The 27,144-nt window shown below is 47.9% G+C and overlaps 1 protein-coding gene and 1 pseudogene across 2 annotated transcripts in view; one reads left to right on the forward strand and one right to left on the reverse strand.

The window, feature by feature from the left end:
- The window catches only part of ADAMTS2 (ADAM metallopeptidase with thrombospondin type 1 motif 2), a 261,043-nt gene that overhangs the window by 92,903 nt on the left and 140,996 nt on the right, over positions 1-27,144 (forward strand). The window lies entirely within an intron of this gene.
- On the reverse strand, positions 18,201-19,989 carry LOC133061662 (phosphoglycerate kinase 1-like; annotated as a pseudogene).

The following is a 27,144-nucleotide window of genomic DNA, read 5'->3' on the forward strand; positions in this document are numbered from 1 at the left end:
GGTTCAATTCCTGGGTTTGGAAGATTCCCCTGGAGAAGGGATAGGCTACCCACTCCAGTATTCTTGGGCTTCCCTTGTTGCTTAGCTGGTAAAGAATCTGCCTGCAATGCGGGAGACCTGGGTTCGATCCCTAGATCGGAAGATCCCCTGGAGAAGAGAATGGAGCCCACTCCAGTATTCTTTCTTGGAGAATTCCATGGACAGAGGAGGCTGGTGGGCTATAGTCTATGGGGTCACAAAGAGTCGGATCTGACTGGGCGACTAACACTTTCACTTTGCTTCACAGTGAAGCAGTGCGGCTTTTTGCTTTAATTTGTGCTGCTTTGATGGTCAGCAAGGACGAATGATCTCCCCGAGTTTGATTACTTTCTTTGTCTCCGCTACCTGTTTAAGTCCTTTGCCCGTTCATCTCCTGGGGTCTTTTATATTGGGATAAGCCCTTTATCTACGTTAGATATCGACTTTCTGTCATGGTTGATACAGGCCTTTTCCCCAGGCTGTCGTTCCCTTTTCCTTTTCGTTATGTTAGTTTCTGTTGCACAAAAACCCGTTTTTCTGTAGCCCAGCCTGTGGGTGATTCTCTTCCTCCCCTTGGAGCTGGCTGGTGGTCTGGGGACGTGTGCCTTCATTGAGGGCCTGTGTGAGGATAGGCGCCCTGCATCTGTGTGTCATTTAATCTGCACGGCGGCCCGGGGGGCAGGCTGAGAGCAGGGCCCAGGAGCGCTGCTGTCTAAGCAATACTGAGAGTCCGGGGCAGAGGAGAGCATAGCGCTGGTGGGGCGCCCCTGTGCAGGGGTCCCCAGAGTGCTGCAGGTGCGTCAGCTCATGGATGCCAGTAACGACTCCGTGAGCTTGGTTGCTGTTGTCATTATGCTCACTTTGTAGATGAGGAAACTGAGGCACTGACTGTCACGGCTCACGAATTGTAGAGCCACAGCTGAAGCCAGGCCATTCACTCCTGCCTGGGCAGGGAGGAGCTTCCCAGGCCCCCCGAAGGCTGGCCGTCTTTGGGGCACCTGGGGCTTTCCTAGCACTGAGGCTCGGCCTATGGGATGCAGAAACTGAGGCGCAGAGAGGGTGAGTGAGGCGTGCCTCAGGTCATTTAGCATGGTGGCTGTGGGGAGAGTCTTTGCCTCGCTGTGAAGCCCCCAGCACTGGGTGGCGTGCCTGGCGCGTAGCTGGCGCTTCAGTGTATGAAGAGAGAGCGTGAACTCGGTGCCCGGAAGCTGGCCACATGTCCCTCATCCCTGGGACGCTGCTGTCCTTGGTGGACACTTGCGGGGTCGTCACTGGATGAAGCCCACAGCTCCGATACTCCTGGCTCTGGGTCTTTGGGCGGGTGGGGACTTGCTGGGGCTGCGGGCCTCCTGGGACGTGGGGCAGTTGGGTGCCTGCACTGCCGCGGTGGGGAGATGGAGCCGGCAGCAGTGCCCAGGGCCCAGGGGAAGGCCGGCCTCGCTGGCCCCGGCACACCCTGGCTACCACTCAGGGATGGTGCTGTGGTCTTTCAACACGCGCCCTGTGGACACCATATTCCAGGTTCTCATTTGTTCAGCTCATTCAGCTGGTGATTCACTTATGGCCTACACGGGGCCGGGCACTGGCTGGGCTCTGGAGCCCTGGGAAGCAGACAGACACAGCACTCCCGAGCCCAGTGTCACACCTGTCATACATGTGTGTCCCACACGGTGAACAAGTGGGATGCCTGAACAGGAACAGTGGGAGACGCCACACAGTCAGCCCACATCAACTGGAGGCTGGGGTTGAGATCCGGACTGTGGATTGCAGTTCACTAGGAAAGGAAGGGTTTGGGGGAGCAGGGGCGAGTGTCCTTAGGGGAGTGGTCTTGGCCTGTTTGGGGGTCCAGCAGGAAGCAACAGTGAAGACTGAGGGTCTGAGGGGCAGATTGTGGTGGGCTGTCTTGGCATGGGGGTTGGAGGGACGGGGGTTTGCTTCGCTGTAAGTGGAGAAGCAGTATGGCCTAGTTACTATGGAGGTGGGTGAGAGGGGAAGAGGCAGGGAGCCAGGAGAGGCTGCTGCCATGAGGCTGGAGAGACGGTGGCCTGGGCAGGCTGGCCCTGGCAGTGAAGAGGAACTGTTGTTGTTCACTGGCTCAGTCGTGTCCGACTCCTTGTGACATGATGGACTGCAGCACACCAGGCCTCCCTGTCCTTCACAGTCTCCCGGAGCTTGCTCAAACTACATCCATTGAGTCAGTGATGCCATCCAACCATCTCATCCTCTGTCGTCCCCTTTTCCTCCTGCCTTCAATCTTTCCCAGCATCAGAATCTTTTCCAATGAGTCAGTTCTTCACATCAGGTAGCCAAAGTATTGGAGCTTCAGCTTCAGCATCAGTCTTTCCAGTGAATATTCAGGGTTGATTTCTTTTAGGACTGACTAGTTTAATCTCCTTGCAATCCAAGGGACTCTGAAGCATTTTCTCTAGCATGATGCAAAAGCCTCAAGGTAGTCCCCATGGTGATCAGAGGGGGCTGCTGCCCACTGGGTGGAACCACATTCCCATCCAGGCTGGCAGCATCCTCCTAGGGTCAGGGAGGAGCAGAATCACAGCTCCCAGCTGGGCCCTCTCGCCTCTGTCTCTTCCCTAACTCTGCCTGCAGACCCAGGTTGGCACTTACCAGAATCATCTTTGTTGAGGTGCAGGCCTGGGAAGGTCTTTGTATGTTTGGACTTTTTTTTTTATTTATTTTTTTAATTTTTTAAGGCTTATATCCAGATCTCTCTGAACTCACCTTTGGGACAAGTGAAAAATGCCATCTGTGGATCCTGGCTGAGGAGACATGCTAAGTCGGTGTGGGGGTTTCTTTGCCCAACTGCCTCTGTGGGTGTGTCCTGGGGCCAGATTTATTCTTTATTCTGGGCCAGTGGCAGGGCTGGCCAGGCATATGGGGACAAGTAGGCTTTGGCAGGTGATGGAGTTGGGAGAACAAGGAGCTGGAGCACCAGGCCAGTCTGCTGATGTCCAATAGGATGAGGGACCAAGGGCTGTTCTGGGATCCGCAGAGCCTCCAGGCACAGACCTCTAGTGGCCCGTGGGGAGTGGTCTCTAGGGGATCAAGTTGGCTGACATTCAGTACAGATCTGGTCTTGAGCTGAGGGCTCTGGTTAGGGACAAGGGCGTGCTCATTCTCACCCACCAACCTATAGAGCCTCCGTAGTGGGCAGTGCGGGCACCGTGGGCCCAGTGACCAGGCTCAGGAGGGGCGTGCTGGGTGGGCAGTGACACAGACCCCAGACGGGCCAGGACCCCAAGGACAGGGGTTCACCACCCTACCACCTTGCGCAGAGCCTGGGGTCAGATGTCTGTAGAAAGCATGTATTTCTGCTGGGGTCTCTGATGCCAGCGTTGCTAGGGTGCAGGCCGATGTGAAGTCAGTCGCAGGAGGGCCTCCTCTGGTTTCTCAGGAGTAGCCGGAAATTGCAATTTTATGTAAAACCTTTTCATTTTAAAATGTTGGCAAGCTAATTCAAAATTTTCAAAAACTGCGTGCGAACCACGCAGGCCCCTGGCAGCAGCAGCGGAGGCTCAAGGGTCCTAGGATGGCTTCAGTGCCGGGGACCCCAGCCCCTGGGAACCTGGCAGCAGCCGGGCGAAGCTCTCCGTGTGGCTGGTGATGTTGCGGAGCTGAAATGCACTGAAGAGGAATTTTTACTTTCCTTTCAAGAATATCATGCGAGACCTTTCCAGCGGTTCCGTTTCTGTGAGATCCGCTGTCATCGTGGTCGTATTTTTCTTGGAGGCCAGTGGAGAAGCCCATCTGCAGAGCATTAGTGGGGAGGGTGTGTGGCTGGGAAGGCTCCATCCAGGCCTCCAGACAGTCTGGGGGGTGGGGAGGGAAGGGCGCTTGGTTGGGATCAGTCCGCAGACCCCTGGAGACGGGCCTCTGCCGCAAGCACTAGGGCCGCCATCTGCACTGGCCAGGCCTGGGGGCTGAGGGGGTAGACCTCTGCTCACTGCGGCTGCGTGCCGAGTCCCAGCGGCCTGTGCTCCGCTTTCCCAGCATGCTCATCCTTCCCACGTTCCCTCCGGCTTGGGGAGCAAAGATCAGCTGAAGGTGCAATAGGACTCTGGTCAAGTGACTGAGCTCCTCTGTTCTGGGCTGTGTCCCAGAAGCTACTTACATACTTGGCAAACTCACCAGTAGGACAAACAGGGCTTGTCTTTGTCCTGGGACCTTGGACTGAAAAGGACGGAAGGTCTTCACACCCAGGGCAATCTCAGAAAACTCAGCTTGGGCCCTCGGTGACAGAGCTGGCCGCGGCCAGGGCCCCAGTGCCCCCTTCTTTGTGTCCTTCAGTTCCTGGAACATGTGGGTGCTCCCCAAGGGCTGAGGAGGCCCAGAGAGGGTCGGGGAGCCAAGGGGCTCAGCACGGCCCTGGCTTGTTGACCCCTGCCCTGGCTCAGCCTCAGTGTCCCCATTTACAAAATCAGGGGTGTTGGATCAAAGCCCGGCCCATCTTGTAGCTTACAGGCTGTACCCCTCTCCTCACATGTTTTATTTGATTTACACAATGTCTTCAAACATTGAAAGTGAACACTTAAAAGTCAAGAGGTTTTACATTAAGATCTTAATTTTCAGTTTCTCAGAAAGATCAGAAGGCCCAGTACCCGGGGCCTGTTCCTAAAGACGGTGTTTGCAGGGATGTGCCAGACCTCTTCTACCTCGCTGTTTCCTGTCTGGCCCCCTGACTCGCTTTGGCCCTGCCTGCTCTGGTTGGTGATGGAGAGAGACTCTGGGAGAAAGACGGCCTCTGGTGGGTAGTTACACACTCACAAGCTGTCTCTCTCTCTCTCTCACACACATATAATACACAGATGTGTCCATGTGAACATACATGTGGTGCACACATGTACACGTGCATATGCATGCACAGCACAGACTCGTTTACATCTTCCTGGAATGAACCTTGGGGTTGCCCAAGTCCTTTTCCCTTTGGGCAGCCAAGACCCAAGTGAGGGGTCACAGGACTAAATAAGCTGGGACAAAGGGCTGAGCTGGCTGCTGGGCCCTCAGCCTGCGTGAGAGGCACCTGTGCTCCCTCCTGAAGGGGACCCGGGGCTGCAGTGCTCTGAGGCCAGAACAAGACCCTCCAGGCCTTCTGCAGGAAGGACAGCCTCAGAGTGCACTCTCCCTGGGTGGGCACAGGCCATCAGTGGGGGACACTGTGAGGGGGAGTGATGGAGAGCTGATGGGGTGACTTGCCACAGCTCACGTATGGGGATGTAAGCCACCCCCAGGCCTGCCAGACTGGCCTGGCAGTTTCTGTGCAACGTGGCTGGGTGGGGCAGGTAGCCTGGTAGGTGGAGGGTGAATTTGCCCACGTGTTGCTGGCCCTGGCAGCCTGGCCCCGCGCCAGCTTCTGCAGAGTCACCTGGTCCCTCTGGATGCTGCTAGCAGGAGACAGGGAGACTGGCCTTATGTTACTAGTGTCTGTCGTGTGTGGCTCCCGCAGCAGCTGAGGGCCAGTCCCACGGGAGCACAGCAGTTTTCCCACCTGCCAAGAGGAGGCACAGTGAGCCCAGGGCCCGCTGCCTTGGGGGTTGGTCCCGCCTCAGAGGTATGCTGACCTGCTCTGAATTAGGACCTGGTTGGCTCTCAGGAGAGGAAATAGTCGTAGGGGGACTCCAAGGCTGAATGGTGGGAAGGGTCTGACCGCGCTGATGGATGGATGGAGGGAAGGTGGTAGAGAAGGTGGATCTAAATCCACCCACTCAGACCCAGAGGCCGCATCAGCTGCCCCAGCCCCGTCCCCTGTCCCCAGCTTCAGACCCACACCCCAGATGCCCTCTTGGAGGCTATGATGCCCCAGTCTTGAGTCAGACACCCCCAGACTCAAATCCAAGCCCCAGCTCTGAGCTGCTGAGCAGTTCTCTGCTCCCTCCTCAGGCTCTCGTGTTGACCTGCCTCGTTGCTTTGAGTTACTGTGGTTTCCACATTGAGGAGCCCTGCAGGCCTGGCCTGAACTGAGTGCATACCAGTGGAGTTCAAGTTCGAAGCTCCCCTCCCTGACGGGCGGGCACCTCCTCTGTGCCGCTTCAGTGGCTGCCTTGGCATTGCTGATCTTGAAAGAAAGTGTCCTGGGCTATTACCTTCAGCATCTCCCTCACCATCTGGAGCTGATTTGTGAACAAGCCTGACCAGTTCTACCCCCAAAATGCCTAGAAATCACACTGCCACCATTCCTGTCCCTGACTGTGTTGCCTGATTCAATTGTCACGGGCACAAAGACTTCACTTTCCAGTGTCAGAGTCCATTCACTCATTTGTTCATTCACTTGCTCACTCACCCATTCATTCACTCATTCGTTTACTCATTAAGTCACTCATTAGTTTATTCACTCACTCATCTATCCATTTATCCATCCGTCCATCCATTCAACAAGTGTTTTCAAGCACCCCTGTGCCAGCCCTGTGCTGGGCGTTGCACATGCACAGACTGGCCTTTGCTTCTGAGCAGTCCTGGTTGAAGGGAGAGGCAGACAAGAGGATGAACCTAGCCAAGTGCTGCTGACACTGTAGAGGCCCAGGGCACGAGCACTGATGTTGCCCTGGTGGGGTGAGCTCCAGGAAGCTCGTCAGAGTGCGGTTGCCAGGCTCTAAGGCCAAGTGGCTGTGCTCCGGCTCCAGGGACAAGGAGGGACAGGGTGTGCTAGCTCAAAGCACAGACTCTGAGGTCTTGCTCCCTGGTTTAAATCCTGGCTTCTCCCTCCACCTCTGTACCTCTGTTTCCTCATCAGAAAAATGGGGGTAGGGGATTTCCAGCAGGTAGGGTTGTTGGGAGGGTTAGTCCCCATCAGACTTGTGAAGAACTTGTTCTTCACAACATCAGACTTGTTGGGTCCAGTGTGGACCCAATACTGAGTGATGAAGCATTGCCTTGACCAGAAGGGAAAGCCCCACCCCAGCTGTGGCCACGAGACAGTCAGGCTGTCTGTCACAGGCTGTTGCCCACACTACATTTCTTTGGCAGATGGTTGCTGGGCTACTGTCCAGTGCCCATTTCAGGTGGGCCCTGGGTGGGGAAGTCTTGTTCCAAACCGATTCGCTCTCTTGCTTCATCCAGTCAGGTGAGGGGGTGCAGGCACAGTGTGAGGCCATGGGTCCTGAGGTAGGGGGTCACTGAGGCCCTGGGGCAGTTGGGGGGTTCGTCAGCTCTGCTGCTGCACCAGGACAGGCATCCCGGGGAAGGTGGCGCTGGGTAGTCCTGAAGCATGGTAGACCCTCTCATTGGAGCCTCCCTTGTACACCCCAGACCTCATACACTGAGTGGAAGATGAGAACTGCCAGCCAGAGGTCTTCTTGTTGGACACTGGGGTATGTTTGTCACAGTGTTACACAGTGAACTGAACAGACTGAACTCATGTTTAAGAGGACTTACGTACACATGGATTTCCAGCTTTCTGTGAGAGATCAGGACCCCTGGCCACCCTGGGCCTGTACTGCTTTCCCTGTGGCTCCAATGGATGGGTGCTAAGGGGCCTTGGTGGAATGTGTGCTCCTTTCCCAGTCCCCAGTATTTCCACTGACTCCCCGGGCCAGGAGTCTAGGGCTTCGGATCCTTCATCATTGTGCCCTGTTGTCTATTTTTTTAAAGCCAAAATATATTTCTCTGGCTTAGAGAGGGCTTGATCTGCAACCTTCCCGCTGCTCTCACTCATTTATGTCTCCCCTGGGCATAATCCTATTGGCATTTGAATTTCTGCTGGTCTTTATATTTTTGTGGGCTTCCCTGTTGGCTTAGGCAGTAAAGAATCTGCCTGCAGTGAAGGAGACCCAGGTTCGATCCCTGGGTCGGGAAGATCCTTTGGAGAAGGGAATGGCACCCCACTCCAGTATGCTTGCCTGGAGAATCCCACGGACAGAGGAGCCTGATGTGCCACAGACCATGGAGTTGCAAAGAGTTGGACACAACTGAACGACTAGCACTTTTGTTTAACAATTTATTTTTCGTGACATAAAATTCACCACTTTATTTTTAAAATGTATATGTGTGTATGTGCATGCCAAGTTGCTTCAGTCATGTCTGACTCCGTGCAGCCCTATGGACTGTAGCCCACTGGGCTCCTCTGTCCATGGGGTTCTCCAGGCAAGTGCAATGGAGTGGGTTTCCATGCCCTCCCCCAGGGGACCTTCCTGACCCAGGGATCGAACCTGCATCTCTTACATCTCCAGCATTGGTAGGTGGGTTCCTTACCACAAGCACCACCTGGGAAACCAAAAAATGTATATAATCCACTGCTTTTTAGAATATTCTTATTGTTGTGCAACCATCATTATCATTTAGTTCCAGAACCTTCTCATCCCCCACATGGAAGCCCTGTACCCACTAGCAGTCACTCCCCATGCACCCTCCCTCAGCCCCTAGCAAGTGTTAATTGACTTCCTGTCTCTATGGATCTACCTATTCTGGACACACACAATTTGTGGCCTTTTGGGTCTGGCTTTGCTGCTGGTCTTTTAAAAGAATCTGGCATGCAAGCCCGTGGTTTGTTCCGCGCCATGCCGACCCGATCTTGCCCCTCGTGGGTCTCTGCGGCCCCTCCCTGTGCCCTGGCTCTCCCGGGTACTTGGCAGTGGTGTGTCTTCTGGAGGCTGTGGCTGCAACACTGACCACTCTTCAGTCTCCTGGCAGGGCCCGTGGACCAGCCTCCTGGCTCTTTGTTCTGACTTGCCTATGACTATAACCTCTTCTCCACTGACTCTAGGTCCTCTCCAGAAACAGGCATGAAAGAACTTTATTTCTTCATGAAACCTTCAGTATAAGGCTCTGTCACATATGTTTTCTAGGCTAGTTCCCAGGGAGGGTGTGGAGTTCCAGAGCCCTTCTTTATGGGAGTATAAGGTGCCCCGTGACATGAATGTAAAACGCTGCTGCTGCTGCTACCACAAAATGTTAGAGCCACAGAATAGCGCTCAGTGCAGAAGGAAGGTGCTCTGGGTATGGGTTCACAGCCTGCCTGCGTCTCACGGGCCTGAAATAGGCAGCAGTGTGCTTTTGTGAAGCCCAGAGGCACGACACTGCAGTAGGGAGCCGTGGGGACCGTGCTACGGTACAAAACTCCAGCACATTTCCACTGAAGCAGTGGCTTCCTTGCCACTCCTGTGTTGGCTCTGAAGTGGCACTGAGGTTCCTCCCAAGATGATGTGCTCGCGTGGCCGTGGATCAGCTCTGGACAAGCTGTAAACTGGGAAATGTGGAATCTGAGAATTAGCACCTCCAACCCCCACAAAACCCCATTCCCAAAGAGGAAATACCAAAACCAGGAGAGCCTGCCATGGAGACCATCCTGGTACTGATGCTCAGATCTGGAGCTGGAGTGGTCGTGTGTGTCTGTGTGTGTGCACATGTCTGTGGACTGCCTGTCAGGGCCCGGGCGGCCAGCATATCTAGGAGAGGGTGTGTTGGAGGAAAAGGAGATGCGTTTTTAAAGAAGAATTAGAAAAGAGGACAGGGAAGCCAGAACAGTGAAGCAGAATCACAGAGGAATCTAGGAGAAACAAGTCCAAATTGGTCAGTTATCGGAGTAATTATAAATGGATTAAAGTCACCTGTTCACAGACAGATGTTGTTACCTTAACGAAACAAAACCAAACCAAACCCCAAACCTAAACTGTGCTGTCACCAGAGCAGGAAAAGGTTGAAAGGAGAAGAGTGGAAACAGACGCCAGGCAACCAAAGGCAGGCTGTCACATCTATGTCAGACTCCGCGGGCTCGAGGCATTTTCCAGGAGAGATGGGTCACCATCTAATGAGGAAGGGTTCATTTCCCCAGATGACAGAACAGTTTTAAAGGTTCACTCATTCAATAAAACAGTCTCAATATATTTGTCATAACTTTGTTAGAAATAGAGGAATTGACAAATCCATCATCATTTCAGGAGATTTCAGCCATTTTTTTTCCAGTTAGTGTTGGATTAAATAGACAGAAAATCAGCAAAGACAAGAAAGTTCTGAATAACACAAATAATGAGCTTGATTTAATGGAAGTAGTTAGATTTTGCATCTGATGAGTAGAGGTCCCTCATTTGTCTCTAGCACATGTATAACTCTCATAAAAAAAGTGATCAGTTAAGTGCAAGTCTCATGAAAATTAAAAGAATATTTATGATGCAGATCCTGCTTCCTAACCATCGTGCCTTTAAGCTAGAAATTAATAACTGCCCAAATAAAAATCCCCATTATTTGGAAATAAAAAACATTTAAGTAATTCATTGATCAAAGAAGGACTTAAAATGAAACTTCAAGGATGCTTAAAGCTGCATGATAATAAAAGCACTAAATGTCAAAACTTGGATGGTGATTTATATGAGGGGAAAAAACAAGACTGTAAATTAGAAATACATTTCCAATGTAAGAAGTTAGAAAAAAGCAAAAATTACTCAAAGGAAGTGGAAGCGGACAGATAATACAAGATAAGATCAGAAATCAATGAACCAGAAAACCTCTGTTCTAATGACTGTCCCTGTTACAAGGATGCAAGGTCAGTGTTGTCAGATTTTTTGGCTTTCTAAGAGAAGTCAGAAATTTGTAATTCTGCAAGAAATTTCTGCATTAAAAAATATGATATAGGCCTTTCAAAACATATGTGTAGCCTAAATTGGGCCTGTGCACCTCTTTTATGAGCCCTGCCTTCTCTTAAACAGCACTCGGAGGGGCTGTTCACCTCACTTAACTAGGGATGACAAGGTGACCTGGGGAGGATGGCCAGGAACTGGGCGGGAACTGAGTCTCAGGTCCAGGCCCTGCGCCCAGGGCCCTAGGAGCCTCTTCTGCATACAACACCTCCTCCGGGGCTGTCTTCTCTGTGAGTTTTTGTGTTGATGTATATTTTCATTACTCTTGGGAACAAACCTAGAGGAATTGCTGGGTCATATGGTAAGTCTGTGTTTATCGTTTTGAGAAATGTACCAGACTGTTTTCCAATGTGACCTGAGCATGATGCCTGCTTTCCTGGGTGTGTGTGGGGGGAGGTGTCAGGGCCAGTTCCCGTCCCCAGAACATTTCTAGGTCTATGGCTGTGCACGCAGCTCGCTGTGAGTTCTCAGACTTCGTCTCACAGCTCCTGTGTAGGTGCCTGAGAAGGCCTGCTGCTTGTTCCTCATTAGCAGGAACCAGCGTCTCCTTGTGTGTGGGGTCCTGCAGGTTTCTGTCTGTCGTCTGAGGACGTGATGTTCTCAGGCATCGGCCTGTTGGCTTTATCCAGAAATTGAGGAGGCAGCAGAGAGGGTTTGAGCTCTGCTTCTTTGGCTGGAGAATAATTTCCACATCGGGTCTGTGTTGAAGTGAATCCCTCATTGGCAGAAATACAATTCCTGAGGCTTTTCTAGGGTAGCAAGCTCAAACCTTCTCATGTGGATGTTCCTTTCCCATAAGTTCATGATGTTCTTTCACAAGGGCCTGGAGAGATGGAAAGAACCCCATTAATGGGTTGAAAATGGGAGGTTTGGAGATGGCACAGTTAGAAACTGGAGCAGCTGGGACTTGAACCCAGACCCATCTAATGCAGATAGTAGGCTCTTTCTGCTTACACTAGCTTTAGGTAGCACCCTGGATGTCTCTGGGCCTTTCTTGTTGAGTCACCCAGGGCCCCTCTGGCAGAAGCCGCCTGTGAGGGCAGAATGGAAAGTGCCCATGGGCTGGCTGACCATGCAAGGGAGTTAGCATGCTGAGGGAGAGCGCATCATGTCTCACCAGGGAGACTCATTTCCTTTCATCTTGGGAACTCAACTAACTCAGTGGCCTCCCATGTCTTTGCACCATGCAACACCTAAAAGCCACAGAGCAGGACCTAGAGGCCTCGTTAGCTGGTGCCTGGAGAATCCCAGGGACAGAGGAGCCTGGTGGGCTGCCGTCCATGGGGTCGCACAGAGTCGGACACGGCTGCAGCGACCTAGCAGCAGCAAAATGTGCGTGGTCATGTGGTCACCAAGTATCACCTGGAGTCTGGGCTTGACTGGGAATGACTCAGACAAATTAGGTCAAGGGTCAGGTCGTTCTCTTAGCTTTTCTTTATAATAGGTTTTGTGGTGGTTTCGTTGGTAAGTTGTGTCTGACCCTTGCAGCCCCATGGACTGTAGCCCACCAGGCACCTCTGTCCATGGGATTTCCCAGGCAAGAATACTGGAGTGGGTTGCCATTTCCTTCTCCAGGGGATCTTCTCGACCCATGTCTCCTGTGTCTCCTGAATTGGCAGGTGGATTCTTTACAGCCGAGCCACCACAGAAGCCCTTATAATAGGTTTATTAATATATAATCTTATGTTATAATTCACCCATTCTAAGTACACAATTTTGTGAGTTTTGGTGTAGCCACAGCATCACAATCGACTTCTGAACATTTTCATTGCCCCCAAAGAAACCTCGTACTCATTAACACTCATTTCCCATTTCCCCTCAAGTTTTCCTTTCTTCCTTTCCAGTTAGATGGCTTCTATTGCTTTTTCATGCCTAATTGCTCTGACTAGAATTCTAGTATTATGTTGAATAGCAGTTGCAAAAGTGAACTTCCTTATCTGCTTCCTCATCTTAAAGGAAAAGCTTTCCGTCTTTTGCCACTGAGAATAATGTTAGCTGTCATTTTTATCATGAGTTTTCTCATGTTGAGGGGGTTCCCTACTATTCCTAGTTTATTGATGTTTTTATTATGCAGGGTGATGTTTCTTATCATGCAGGGAACAACAGAGGATGAGATGGTTGATTGGAATCACCAGTTCGATGGGCATGAGTTTGAGCAAGCTCTGGGAGTTGGTGATGGACAGGGAGGCCTGACGTGCTGCGGTCCATGGGGTCACAAAGAGTCAGACACGACTGAGCAACTGAACTGAACTGAATGATCATGCAGGGTGTTGGGTTCTGCCAAATATTTTTTTTTTGCATCAGTTGAGATGATTATGTGCTTTATTTTCCTCTATTCCGTTAACCTGCTATATTCAGTTCAGTTCAGTTCAGTTGCTCAGTCGTGTCTGACTCTTTGCGACCTCATGGACTGCAGCATGCCAGGCTTCCCTGTCCATCACCAACTCTTGGAGCTTGCTCAAACTCATGTCCATGGAGTCGGTGATGCCATCCAACCAACCTGTTGTATTACACTGATTGATTTTTGTATTTTGAACCACCCTTGCCTCCTTGGAGTAAATCTCACATGGTCATGGTGGGATTTTTTTTGGAAGAGTTTGACAGGGATTGGTGTTAATTCTTTAAATGATTGATAGAATTTACCAGTGAAGCAGTCTGATCCTGGCCTCCTCTTTACTGGGGATTTTTCAATACTAATTTTGTCTCTGTACTTTTTATTTTTGGTGTTGTTTAGTCATTAAGTCGTGTCAGTCTCTTTTGTGACCCAATGGACTAGAGCCCACCAGGCTCCTCTGTCCATGGGATTCCCAGGCAAGAATAGTGGAGTGGGTTGCTAGTTCCTTCTCCAGGAAATCTTCCTGACTCAATGATCAAACCTGCATTTCCTGCATTGCAGGAACCAACAGGGATCTGTTTAAATCTATTAATATTTGGGTTAATTTTGGTGGTTTGTGTGTTACCAGGAATTTTTAAACTTCATCTAGGTTATCTAATTTGTTAGTATACAGTTGTTCACTGCATTCTCTTGTAATTATTTTCATTTCTTTAAGGTCAGCAGTAATGTCCCCACTTTTGTTTCTAATTTTAGTAATTTGAGTCTTTCCTCATTTATCTAGGTCCGTCTGGCTAAATTTTGTCAACTTCAAAGAACCAACTTTTGGTTCCACTGAATCTCCCTATTGTTTTTCTATTCTCTATTTTGTTTATCTCTGCTTTAATCTATCTTATTTCCTTTCTTCTGCCAGCTGTGGTTTTAGTTTGTTCTTTTTCTAGTTCCTTTAGGTATAAGTTTTTATTGATTTGAGTTGTTTATTTTTTTAATGTAGGAGTTTACAGCTGTAAATTTTCTGATGAGTACTGCTTTTGCTGTATCCCATAAATTTTGGGTATGTTGTATTTCTCTCAAGATATTTTCTTATTTCCTTGGTAATTTCTCCTTTGACCCATTGGTTGTTAAAGAGTGTGTTGCTTAATATACATACATTTGTGAATCTTTCCAGGTTTTGTTCCATTACTAACTTCTAATTTTATTCCATTGTGACTGGAGAAGAGACTTCATTTGATTTCAGTCCTTAAAAGTTTATTGAGACTTATTTGGTGGCCTAACATGATATTCTGGAGAAAGTTCCATTGTATTTGAGAAGACTTCATATTTTGCTATTCTGGGGGGTAGTGTCCTCTGTTTATATCTGTTAGGTCTAGTAGGTTTATAGTGTTGTTCAAGTCCTCTGTTTTCTTATTGATTTTTTGGATAGTTGTCCTATCCATTATTGAAAATGGAGTGTATCTATAATAACTATAAATGGAGGGTACTCCTAAAAAATTGTGAATCACTATATTGTACATTTGTAACTCATATAATATTGTACATCAATTATAGTCCAACTAAAAAATAAAGTGGAGTGTTGAAGTCTCTTCCAAATGTTATTGTAGAACTGGCTATTTCTCCCTTCAGTTCTGTCAGTTTTTGCTTCATATATTTTGGAACTTTGTTGTTAGATGCATATGTGTTTATAATTTTTATATCTTTTTGGTAGATTGGTCCTTTCACCAATGTATAATGTTCCTCTTTGTTATAAATTTTTTTATTTAAAATCTGTTTTGTTTGACATTAGTATAGCTAGCTCAGATCTCTTTTGCTTACTATTTGGATGGAATTTGTTCTTCCAGCCTTTTATTTTTAACCAATTTTTGGGTATTTGGATCAAACTTGAGTCTCTCATAGACAGCATATAGTTGGATCATGGTTTTTTTTTTTTTTTTTTTAAATCTATTTTGCCAATCTCTGCCTTTTAATTGAAGAATTTAATTCATTTATATTTAAAGTAATTGCTGGCAAGAAAGGGCTTACTTCTGCCATTTGCTCTTTGTTTTCTATATGTCATATCTTTTTTTACACTGCAATTCCCCAGTGCTGCTTTTTTTTGCGTTTCATTGACTTTATCTAATGTGTTGTTTTGAGTCTTTTCTCATTTCCTTAACTATATTTTTAAGTCATTGTCTTAGTGGTGATCCCAGGGGATTATAATTATCATCTTTTAAATTTTCATTTATGTGTTTATTTATTGCTGTGCTGGGTCTCTGTTGCTGTGTTCAGGCTTTCTCTAGTTGCAGCTTCTCTTGTGGATCTCGGGCTCTAGAGGGTGCAGGTTTCAGTAACTGCAGCACATGGGCTTAGTATGTGGGATCTTCCTGGAGCTGGGCTCGAACCTGCGTCCTCTAGTTGGCAGGCAGATTCTTAACCACTGGACCACTAGGGAAATCCTGTAATTATTATCTTAAATGTATAAAAATGTATTTTGAATGAATACCAAGTTAATTTAAACAATATACAAAAACTACACTCCTATACACCTCAGTCTCCCCCGCCTTTTATGATATCATTGTCATGAATTACATCTTTATGCATTGCATGCCCATTAACATAGGTTGATAATTGTTGTTTTATGCATTGGCTATTAAATAATACTGGGAAAAAAGAGGACTTAGAAACCAAGAATTTGTAGTTTCCTTTACTGCTGTTCTTTATTTTTCATATAGATTTGAGTTATTGTCTGTGTATAAGTATGCTCAGTCATGTCTGACTCTTTGTGACCCTTTGAACCACAGCTTGCAAGTTATTGTCTAGTGCCCTTTTATTTTAACTGGAAGGACTTCCTTTAGCATTTCTTGAATGGCAGGCTTACTAACAGCAGACTCCCTCAGTTTTTGTTTATCTGATAATATCTTGATTTTTCCTTCATTTTTGAAGAATAGTTTTGCTGGATATAGAATTCTTGCTTGACAATATTTTTCTTTCAGCACTTTAACTATGTCATCCCACTGTTTCTCTCATCCCTGCATAGTTCTGATGAGAAATCAGCTGTTAATCTCATTGAAGATCCTGTGTAAATGTGGAGTGGCTTCTCTCTTATTACTTTTAAGATTCTCTTTTTGACTTTGATTTTTGATAATTTGATTATAATGTGTCTCAGAATGTATCTCTTTGAGTTTATCCAACTTGGAGATCCTTAGCTGTGGAGATTGATGTTTTGTCAAATTTGGGAAGTTTTTGGCTATTGTTTCTTCAAATATTCTTTCTGCCCTTTTTCTCTTGGCTCTCTTTCTGGGGCTCCCATTATGTGTATGTTGGTGCATTGGAGGTCTCTCACAGGTCTCCTAGATTTCATCCTGGGTAAGTGACCTAAGTTTACTGATTTGTTCATAATGCTCGTTGAACCTATCTAGTGAATTTTTCATTTTAGTTATAATCTTCAGCTTCAGAATTTATTTTGGTACTTTTTCTAATTTCTGTCTATACTGACATTCTCAATTGGTGAGGCATCTTTATCCTGGTTTGCTTTAGGTCTTTTGTTTATGGTTTCCTTTAACTATTTGAGCATATTTAAGACGGTTGATTTGTAGTCTTTGTTTAGCAAGTCCAATGTCTGGACTTCCTCAGGGAAAGCTTCTCTTAATTTCTTTTTTTTTGCCTGAGAATGGGCCATGCTTTCTTGTTTCTTTGCATGCCTCATAAGTTTTTTGCTGGAAACTGAACATTTTGAGTATTGTAATGTGACAACTCTGGAAATCAGATTTCCCTCCCTCCTCAGGGTTTGCTGCTGCTTGTTGTGGGTTTTTGTTGTTTCCCTAGTGACTTTTATAAACTATTTTTGTAAAGTCTGTTTTGTTGTGTGTGGCCATTGAAATCTCTGTCCTGTTAGCTATTTGTTTGACATATTTCAATAAATGCTCTGGACCAAAGAAGAAATAATCCTCTTTCAGTCTTTGCAGATTGGCTCTGTGTGGCAGCAACTTTCAGTGCTTAGCCAGATTAAACTGTCTTAAACTTCACTTCCTGCTTTCTTGAAGCTCAAAGGTCAATCAGAGGTGAAGGCTTTGGGTCTCCCAGGTCTTTTGGGCATGTGTCTCATCCTGGGTATGTGTGTGCCCTTCCAGATTCCTTGGCATATGTGAGAGTTTTCCAAAGACTTTATTTCTCCAAGAATCTCCTTCCACAGTCTCTTCCTTCCCAGGCTTTTTGATTTGTATATTGTTTGCATTGCCCTGACTGTTGCCCCAAGTGTCTATGGCTAATACATTTGCCTTTAAACGCTTTTAACAAACAGTGCCCAGGAATCCACTTCAGCCCTGGGGAAGCACCAAAGCAGGAGAAACAAATGCAAGCCCCTGAGCTGATCTTTCGAGGAACAACTAGATAGGTCAAAACACAAAATCACAATTCTTTGGGAATAAGGTTCATATTGCTCTCACTGGTGCCCACAAACAGAATGTGGGCTGCCTTCTTCATGGCCAGCATTGAGGTGGGGAGTAGGGGATGGGAAGTGGGTAAATTAAAACACCACAGCACTCTCTTACTGAAATTCAGCAGCTTCTCTCTTCATTAACCATTTCCCTTGTAAAAAAAAATTTTTTTTTAATCAAGGTCTGGAGTTAAAAATAAAAGTTGATTCTGACAGGTTTTACCAGGTTATTTGTTGCTTTTGCTGAAGGACAGATTTTTGGAGCTCCCCTGGAAAAAGTGAAAGTGTTGTCCAACTCTTGACTCAGTGGTGTCCGACTCTTTGAGACCCCACGGACTATAGCCCACCAGTCTCCTCTGTCCATGAAATTCTCCAGACAAGAATTCTGGAGTGGGTAGCCATTCCCTCCTCCAAGGGATCTTCCTGACTCAGGGGTTGAACCTGGGTCTCCCCCATTGCAGGCAGATTCTCTACTGTCTGAGCCGCCGGGGAGTTCCTTACTCTGCTATTGATATTTTAGTGATGTCCTCTCTATTACCATATACATCTTATCAGAATGCACTTCAGATTTATGTTAACTTGATTCCAGTGAGCTATGAAATGTTACTCCTATGTAGCTCCAACTATTATTGCCGTACACCTTACATTAGTTTTCTATTGCGGCTCTATGTCCTCAATGATGTTCCTCCTTTCTCTTAGATTCTGTTCACTTTTCTTCTTTCTTTTTTCTCGGTTCTTCAAATCACATAAATGTCTTCTGCCAGTTTAGATATGCTCTTGTACCCTTTGCTAATTGCACTTTTCAACTCCAAAACTCTCATCTGGTTCTTTTTAAAAATTTTCTATCTCTTTATTGACATTCTTTTTTTTTTTCCAGTTTCAATGGATCTTTTTATTTATTTAATATATCACCAACTTCATCTCCCTCCATACCGATAATTGGAATTTCATCTTGTTTCCATGCTGAGTGGTGAAACAATGACAAAGCTAATCAGAATAAGCTACTTCAGAAAGAGAACTAAGCTAACACAGCCCACTTTCTTTAACAGGCATAATATAAATATATGTACTCTAGAATGCACAATGGTTTAGTCTCTAAGAAACTCAAATGGGATCTTGAAGAATGCAGGCAATTACCAGGTACAGCAAAGATGAGCTGAGATGTTCTGCAACTGTTTGAGGGTTCCTGGCACTACATCTCTTGGCCACTAGCTGATTATTGACAAGGGGGAAGACATTAGCTAATGCCAAGTGGAGATGCAGACAATGCTATGTTGACTTAGGGGCTATGCACAGGAACCAGAAGGCAGAAAAGTACTAAACACTGCTGAGAGCATCCACTCCAGGAAGGACTTTACCTTCCAGGAGCTCTAAACTGGCGCCACCCCCAGTGCTCACATGACTGACTTTATCCTCCGTGTTCCATTTGGCGCAACAAGTAGCAGTGTCTCCATCACCTATGATGGTGATGCAGCCCCTGGAAGTGGCTTTCACCACCTCATCCATAAGGGCTTTGGTTCCTCGGGCAAAAGCTTCCCATTCAAATACACCCACAGGTCCATTCCACACGATCTGCTTAGCTCGAGCAATAGCCTCAGCATACTTCTTACTGCTCTCAGGACCACAATCCAAGCCCATCCAGCCAGCAGGTATGCCAGAGGCCACAGTGGCTTGGCCAGTCTTGGCATTCTCATCAAACTTATCAGCAGTGACAAAGTCAACAGGCAAAGTAATCTTCACGCCATTCTTGTCAGCTTTGGACATCAGGTCTTTGACAATCTTGGATCCCTCTTCATCAAACAGAGAAGTGCCAATCTCCATGTTGTTGAGCACCTTAAGGAAGGTAAAGGCCATTCCACCACCGATAATCATTTCATTGACTTTGTCCAGCATATTATTGATCAGCTGGATCTTGTCTGCAACTTTAGCTCCACCCAGGATGGCCAGGAAGGGTCACTCAGGGCTCTCCAAGGCCTTGGCAAAGTAGTTCAGCTCCTCTTCATCAAAAAACCTCCAGCCTTCTTTGGCAGATTTACTCCTACCATGGAGCTGTGGGCTCGGTGAGCAGTGCCAAAAGCATCGTTGACATAAACATCCCCTAGCTTAGAAAGTGAAACTCGGAAGGCTTCTATTTTGGTTGGTTCAGCTTTAACCTTGTTCCCAGAAGCATCTTTTCCCTTCCCTTCTTCCTCCAGATGAAAACGAAGGTTCTCCAGCAGGATGACAGACCCGGCAGCTGGGTCAGCACAAGCCTTCTCCACTTCTGGGCCCACACAGTCCTTCAAGAACAAAACATCCTTGCCCAGCAGAGATTTGAGTTCTACAGCAACTGGCTGCAAGGAGTACTTATCAGGCATGGGGACACCATCAGGCCGGCCCAGGTGGCTCATAAGAACAACTGACTTGGCTCCATTGTCCAAGCAGTATTTGATGCTTGGAACAGCAGCCTTGATCCTCTGGTTGTTTGTTATCTGGTTGTTCTTCATAGGAACGTTGAAGTCTACTCTCATGACGACCTGCTTCCCCTTCACATCCAGCTTGTCCAGAGTCAGCTTGTTAGAAAGCGACATCTTGGCAATTCAGCTGCAGCGAGAGGCCAGGGGAAGAGACAGCGACAGACTGAGACTGACTCCTTTATTGGCATTCTTTATTTGATGAGACAGTGTCACCATATAGAGCTCCTTTACTTCTGTACTGTATGCTTGATTTCCTTTAGTTTTTTAAAATGTATTTAAAATGGCTCCTTTGAAATATTTGTTACTTCTAATATCTGGGCCATCTCACAGGCAATTTCCATTGCCTGCTTCATTTTCTTGTATTTGGATCATACTTTCTCTTTTCTTTACATTGCTTTCCTCCTCTCTTTCTGGCTTTCAAAAACTGGACATTTTAGGCAATATATTGTAACAACTCTGGATGCCAATTCTCCTCCTCTACTCTGGGGCTTAATTTGGTTGATGTTTGCATATTTATTTGTCTCTTGACCTGGCTAGACTGTTGTAGTGAAGTCTGCTTCCCCGGTAGTGTGAAACCTCCGATGTTGCTCCTCAGAGGGCACAGCCTTGAGCATGTTCAGTCACCCTGGGACTGCAACAGTGGCTTTAGCAAGGCTCTTTGACTCTCTCTCTGCTCTCTCTGTTGGCTCTCTGCTTCATTTCAGTTCAGTTCAGTCGCTCAGTCGTGTCCGACTCTTTGCGACCCCATGAATTGCAGCACGCCAGGCCTCCCTGTCCATCACCAACTCCTGGAGTTTACTCAAACTCATGTCCATTGAGTCAGTGATGCCATCCAGCCATCTCATCCTCTGTCGTCCCCTTCTCCTCCTGCCCCCAATCCCTCCCAGCATCAGGGTCTTTTCCAATGAGTCAAGGCTCCCCTAACTGATCGCTGATTATTCTATTCTTTTCAACAATGCCTGGGAACCATAAATTGTATTATAGTCTGATCCAACAGAATTTTAGTAGCGCTAGTTTTTGAGGCAAGTCTTTGAGATTTGTTCTGCCTGTAGGAGAATTCTTCATAACTGTCTGTTTTCCTGATTCTCTTTAGTAAACTAGTAGTTTACATTTGGGCTCCCTTTGCCAACAAAGGTCCATCTAGTCAAGACTATGGTTTTTCCAGTGGTCATGTATGGATGTGAGAGTTGGACTGTGAAGAAGGCTGAGCACCGAAGAATTGATGCTTTTGAACTGTGGTGTTGGAGAAGACTCTTGAGAGTCCCTTGGACTGCAAAGAGTTCCAACCAGTTCATCCTAAAGGAGATCAGTCCTGGGTGTTCATCGGAAGGACTGATGCTGAAGCTGAAACTCTGATACTTTGGCCACCTCATGCAAAGAGTTGACTCATTGGAAAAGACCCTGATGCTGGGAGGGATTGGGGGCAGGAGGAGAAGGGGACGACAGAGGATGAGATGGCTGGATGGCATCACCGACTCGATGGACATGTGTTTGAGTGAACTCCGGGCGTTTGTGATGGACAGGGAGGCTTGGTGTGCTGCGATGCATGGGGTCGCAAAGAGTCGGACAGGACTGAGTGACTGAACTGAACTGAACTGTGGGTCAGCTGGTAAAGAATCTGCCTGCAATGTGGGAGACCAGGGTTCGATCTCTGGGTTGGGAAGATCCCTTGGAGAAGGGAAAGGCTACCCACTCCAGTATTTAGCTCATTGCCGTTTTAGAGCTACCAGCCTCCTGTTACACGCTTACCACCAAAATCTCTATTGTTGTTGAGAGCATGCTCAGGCTTGAACTTGTCCACACCCTGATTCAAATAAATTCAGCCTTTTGGGGAGAATTTCAGAGTATTCTGTTCTTTGGACCTGTTTTTCTCCTTAGGGAAAATCTGTAAGCCACTACTCCAGGTGCTAGGCAGAAGAGGTAGCCTCTGATGTTTTCAGCTTGCCTTTCCCAGCATGGAATCTTTTTCCTACAAACAAAATAGGGTGAGAATTGGGACCCCAGTATTCTCACTTTGCTGCCCCTGTAGTAGAGGCTCTTCCCTTTGAATGAGGTTGAGTGGATGAAGGGTGCCACTGACCTTTCGGCCAGGCTCCCCAGGAATTTTGCCTCTGCAACTTGGAGATGGTGGCCAGCCTATTCCAGTGAGATACTGTACCCCTTGATTGGGATCTGCTGGGAGAGGAAGCTCCATCTTCTTGGGCACATCCATGCTTCATGGTAGAGCTCCCCTTAGATTGATTTGGTGAGGATGGGCTGGGCTGGGGTGAAGTAGGGGGTGAGTTATAATTTAAGTGCCACAGACCTTTCTGTTCTTACTGAGTTCTTTTTGAAACCAAGATTCAATAGATTTCATGAATATATGATGTTTTTTTTTTTTTTATATGATGTTTTTTCTTTGCTCTATGCCCTTAGAACAGTTTAGAGAGACTTTAGATTGCTGTTATTTGGTTTTGTTTTTAACTATTTTCACCAGTTACTGTTTTGCTTAGAAAGGGGCCCATAGGATTTCTCACACCACCATTCCAGAACTAGAATTCAAGACCAGTCATTTTTAACCTTTCTTTAGACCACAGCAGTGAGGAAAATAGAGAACCCTGTATCTGTCAGGGTCCTTCAAAGTGTAAGTAATAGAGTTGTTGTTTTTGTTCAGTCACCAAGTTGTGTCCAACTCTTCATGACCCCATGGACTGCAGTGTGCCAGGCTTCCCTGGCCCTCACCATCTCCCAGAGTTTGCCTACATTCATGTCCATTGAGTTTGTGATGCCATCCATTCTTTGCATCCTCTGCCATCCCCTTCTCCTGCCCTCAATCTTTCCTAGAATTAGGGTCTTCTCCAATGAGTTGGCTGTTCACATCAGGTGGCCAAAGCATTGGGGCTTCAGCACAAGTCCTTCCAATGAGTACTCAGGGTTGATTTCCTTTAAGATTGACTGGTTTGATCTCTTTGACGTCCAAGGGACTCTCAGGAGTCTTCTCTAGCACCATCGTTCAAAAGCATCAGTTCCTGTGTGCTCTGCATTCTTTATGGTCCAGCTCTCACATCCGTAGTGATGGGGACACGAATCTAACTAAGGTAAGAAAGGAAATACTGGCATGCATGAAAGAGACGGTGTGCACAGCTGACCCAAAGAAGCTGCCAAGGCTCTGCCTCCCCTTCTCTTTCCTGACGTGGCTGTCTTCTGCACAGACATCTCCTCAGGTTGGCTCTGTGCTTAAGCAGCCCCAGGCTGACCCAGGAAGGGAATGTTTCTTTTTCCCAGTGTCCATACCTCATGGAGGGCCACTGATTAGCCTCGCTGTAGTCACATGTCCACCTTCTGGACCAGTCACTGTGGTGAAGGGATCGAGGTACCAGGTGTGAGTTATATGCCTTCCCTGAGCCAGCTGTGAGCAGGGTGGGCTTGATTTACACGCACACTAGAGCCCCGAGGGCTGCTGGCTTGAAAAATTAATGAATAGCTTTTAATTGCCCCTTTAAAAAATGCATATAGATAGGCACACACACAATTTTCTGTACAATTAGTTTTCACCCACTGTAAATCTCTTCCACGTACTCAGAACTTAAAAATAAACTTCATGAGAGTTATAGCTCCTTTAACTTCATTTTTCATGCAAAAATGATTGGTCACTTCCTGAAACGCTGAAACAAATTCAAATTGCACAAGTGAAAGAAAGGGCAAACTTGAATCCCACCCCAAAACAAACTTCTCCAAGAGGCTGCCATTATTTGACTTTAATAAACTGAAAATTTCGGAATGGCCTTTGACATGGCTATTTGCATGTCATTTTGGACATCAAATTGATTTGAATCTGTTTTGATGGCCCTGAGACTGAAAACTCTGACTCATGAAAGTACAGAGTAACAGACTGATCTGGCCTGGCCCTGCTGGAGGAGAGGGTGCCTGGCTGGACCGATTTGCTGTGGCCTCACTTTCCATAGGTGTGAGGTCATCTCTGGCAGGCACGCTTCACGGAGGCTGCCCAGAGTGCAAGCACTGGCTGCTGGTCAGGGCTGCGGAGGACGGCTTCCTGGGTCAAGGACGTGTCCGCACTGTCCTGAGGAGTTTGGTTGACTTGGTGATGAGACTCTCTGCGCGGCCCAGCCTGCAGCGGCCTGGCCTCTGGCTCTGGAGGGTGTGCCCCTCTTCTCCGCTCACACTTCAGCTTCTTCTTGGCCAAAGGACATCGTTGTTTCCCAGCAGCTCCCATAAAGGGCCTGGGCTTACGTCATCCATACAGCAAAGCTCATCTGTCAGCAAAACCAAGACTCAAGCTAAGTTGTCCCATCCAGTCCTCCTGAGAGCTGGGTTTGCTTCTCGTTCGCAGAACCTGAGAGCCCCTCCCAACTTGGGCTGAGTGCATCAGCGTTGTCCTCGGGGAGGTCCCTCAAGTACTGCCAGAAGTTCCACTTCCCTTTTTGGACGAAAGTCCCCGGAAGAGACGGGATGTGAGCTCAACATTTGAGACTGTTTATAGTTTTCTTGGTCACTGCTGTGACCAAGAGTTGCGTCAGTGGCTCTCATAGCAGCCCCTGCTGGGCGGAGGGCAGCAAGGCGCAGGGGGCTGGAGCTTCTGCCTTTCAGCGCAGCGAGCCTGTGCCCTGACGCACTGCTGGGGCTCATCTGACAGAGGGCCCGGTTCCGCAGAACTTCCCACCAGTTTGATGATGGCAGTAGGTTTCGGGGTCTCCAAGAGGACTGACAAACTTGGTTTTCATTTGATGGCGTCTGTGGTCCTGCCCCAGACTTGGTTTCACCAGTGACCTTGGTATATGCTTTGGCATCGTTTTCTGCACCTTCCCTTCTGTTTTCCTAGGCTCTGACAAACCTCCAGCCCAGCGAGGACCTCCAACCCGTCTGTGCTGTTGCCTTTCCGTGTCTCTTTCCATCCTTTAAACAGCTTCCTTTTCTGAAATCACTTAAGTAATGTTCACTCATTATGATCTCTGTTGCTTTGCCGGCATCCTGGTAGAGTAATTTCTGTAACTACTGCAGACCCTGGGGGTGGGGGCCCAGAAAGGAGCGTCAGGAAGATGCTCAGCCTCAGGGGTGGTCTCTTTCACAGCGATCATCACAAGACTCCAGCGGGTCTTTAGGCTGCCAGCAGTCACACTGTCTGGTCCATTCAGTCTCCCCTCCCCATTTCTCTCCAACATCACCTCCCCATTCTCGTGTACATCTGATCACTCCCCTCCCCTACTGGCTATTGTCACTTTTTTGGTTCTCTTTACAGCAAAACTTCCCCATGAGGAGTCATTGTCCTCAGTTCCTCTCCTCCCTTCCCTCTTAACCCTACTTGGTCAGTCCTTTGTCACCATTACTGTCCTCCTTGAGGTCACTGATGACTTCCATGATGCAAAATGCACTGGCCAGCCCTGGTTCTCTTGGTAGCTGGTCCCTCCTACCCTTGCTGTGGCTTACAGGATACTCCACTCCCCTGGGCTCCAACTACCTCACTGGTCTTTACTGATCCTCTCTCTTTCCTCTTCACTCTAAATGTTGGTGAACCCCAGGGCCCCATCTTTGGAGTTCTTCTTGTCACCCTCAACATGTCTTCCTTGGTGATCTCATTCACCTTACTGCTTTGCATACCATCTAAATGTTGTTTGCTCCTGGATTTGTATCTCTAGCCCAGACCTCTCTCCCACACCCCAGACTCATATTCCCAACTGCCTCCTTGATCTTTGAGTGCTTAATAGAAATATTGGACTTGACATACCCCAAACCAAGCCCCAGAATTACCCACACCACTGCTCTACACACAGAATCCCATCTCTGTGGATGGCAAATCCTTCTTCCATCTGCATAGCCGAAGGTTTCAAGTCACCACTAGCTCACCTCTTCCTCTCACACCCTGTATGTGCATGTTCAATTACTATGTCATGCCTGACTCTTTGTGACCCCGTAGACGGTAGCACACCAGGCTTCTCAGTCCATGGGATTTTCTTGGCAAGGATACTGGAGTGGGTTGCCATTTCCCTCTCCAGGGGATCTTCCTGACCCAGGGACCCAACCTGTGTTTCCTTCATTGGCAGGCAGGTTCTTTACTACTGAGCCACCTGGGAAGCCACCCCTGGATGGAAATCTTTTGGCTTCACTGTCAAAGTCCACACAGAACTGGCCCATGTCTAACACCTCCTCTGGGCCCACCTCAGGCTGAGCCACCCTCCTCTGCCTGGATGACTTCAGTAGTTTCCTCACAAGTCTCCCTGCACTACCCCAGCCAGCTGCCCGCCACCCCCTCCCGAGTCTAGCCCCAGTGCCACAGCAAGAATTCTTTTTTTCCCTGATGGTTTTATTGAGATATAATTCACATACCATACAATTCACCTATGTGGTGTACACTTCAGTAACTCAGTATATCTCAGAGTTGTGCAGGCTAGGACATTTTTATCACTCGCAGAAGACCCCCTCTCTTTAGGTGTCCTCCACCCTCTTTCTCTCACCCCTAGGCAACCTCTAATCACTTTCTGTCTCTATGGATTTGCCCTCTCCAGGCGTTTTGTATAAATGGTGTCCGACACCACACTGTCCTCTGTCAGGGATTCTCTGATGCTTTCAGTTGGATCACATCTATCTTCTGCCTGAACCCTCATGATAGCTCCCACTGGATTTGTTGTAGGAGGCATGGTCTTTGCCGTCTCCCAGACCTTGGCGCTCTGGCCCCTTGCCTCCTTATCCTGTTTTCCCCCTGGCCTCTCTGCTTTACCTGGATGCTCTTTCCTCAGATGTTCCTGTGATTCCCTCCATCTCCTCATTCAGGTCTTTGCTCACGTGTCCTCATTAGGTGAGTGTTACCTTGATCACTTGAATATTCTGTAACCTACCTACCCCTACCCCTACCTTCATGGGCCTGGTACTCCCCACCCCTCTCTTCTCCATTTTATTTCTCTCCTGGGCAGCTCTTCACCCTTCTGGAGTCAAGCCAGCCGTGGGCAGAAGGCTGGGTAGAATGCAAGGCCTGGTGACACCTGGAAGCTAGGGAGTGGCAGGGGTCTTCACGGTTGAGCACTGTTTCAGGGGCAGAGGCTTTTCCTGTGAGATCAGTGCAGCTGGAACAGGAGGACAGCTGGAATCAGGACTTGGGCTGGTGGGCACAAAGGTGACAAGAGGCAGGGCTGAAGTCAAAAGAAGTCTAAGAAGGGGCTGGACCAGATGGGGGGAAACCTGTACCATGGTGTGTGGGGAGGACTGTGGGAGCAATCCTGGTGCAGAAGGATCTCCTCTAGGATTTACTGGGGGTGACTACTGGAACCACTGAGAGCTCTGCTTGGGACTAACATGGTCCATGGAAGGTGTCCAGAAACCGAGAAGACCAAATTGGTGGGCGTCAGTACTGGATTC

This window comes from Dama dama, chromosome 9 (genome assembly GCF_033118175.1).
Source record: "Dama dama isolate Ldn47 chromosome 9, ASM3311817v1, whole genome shotgun sequence".
Taxonomy (NCBI): domain Eukaryota; kingdom Metazoa; phylum Chordata; class Mammalia; order Artiodactyla; family Cervidae; genus Dama; species Dama dama.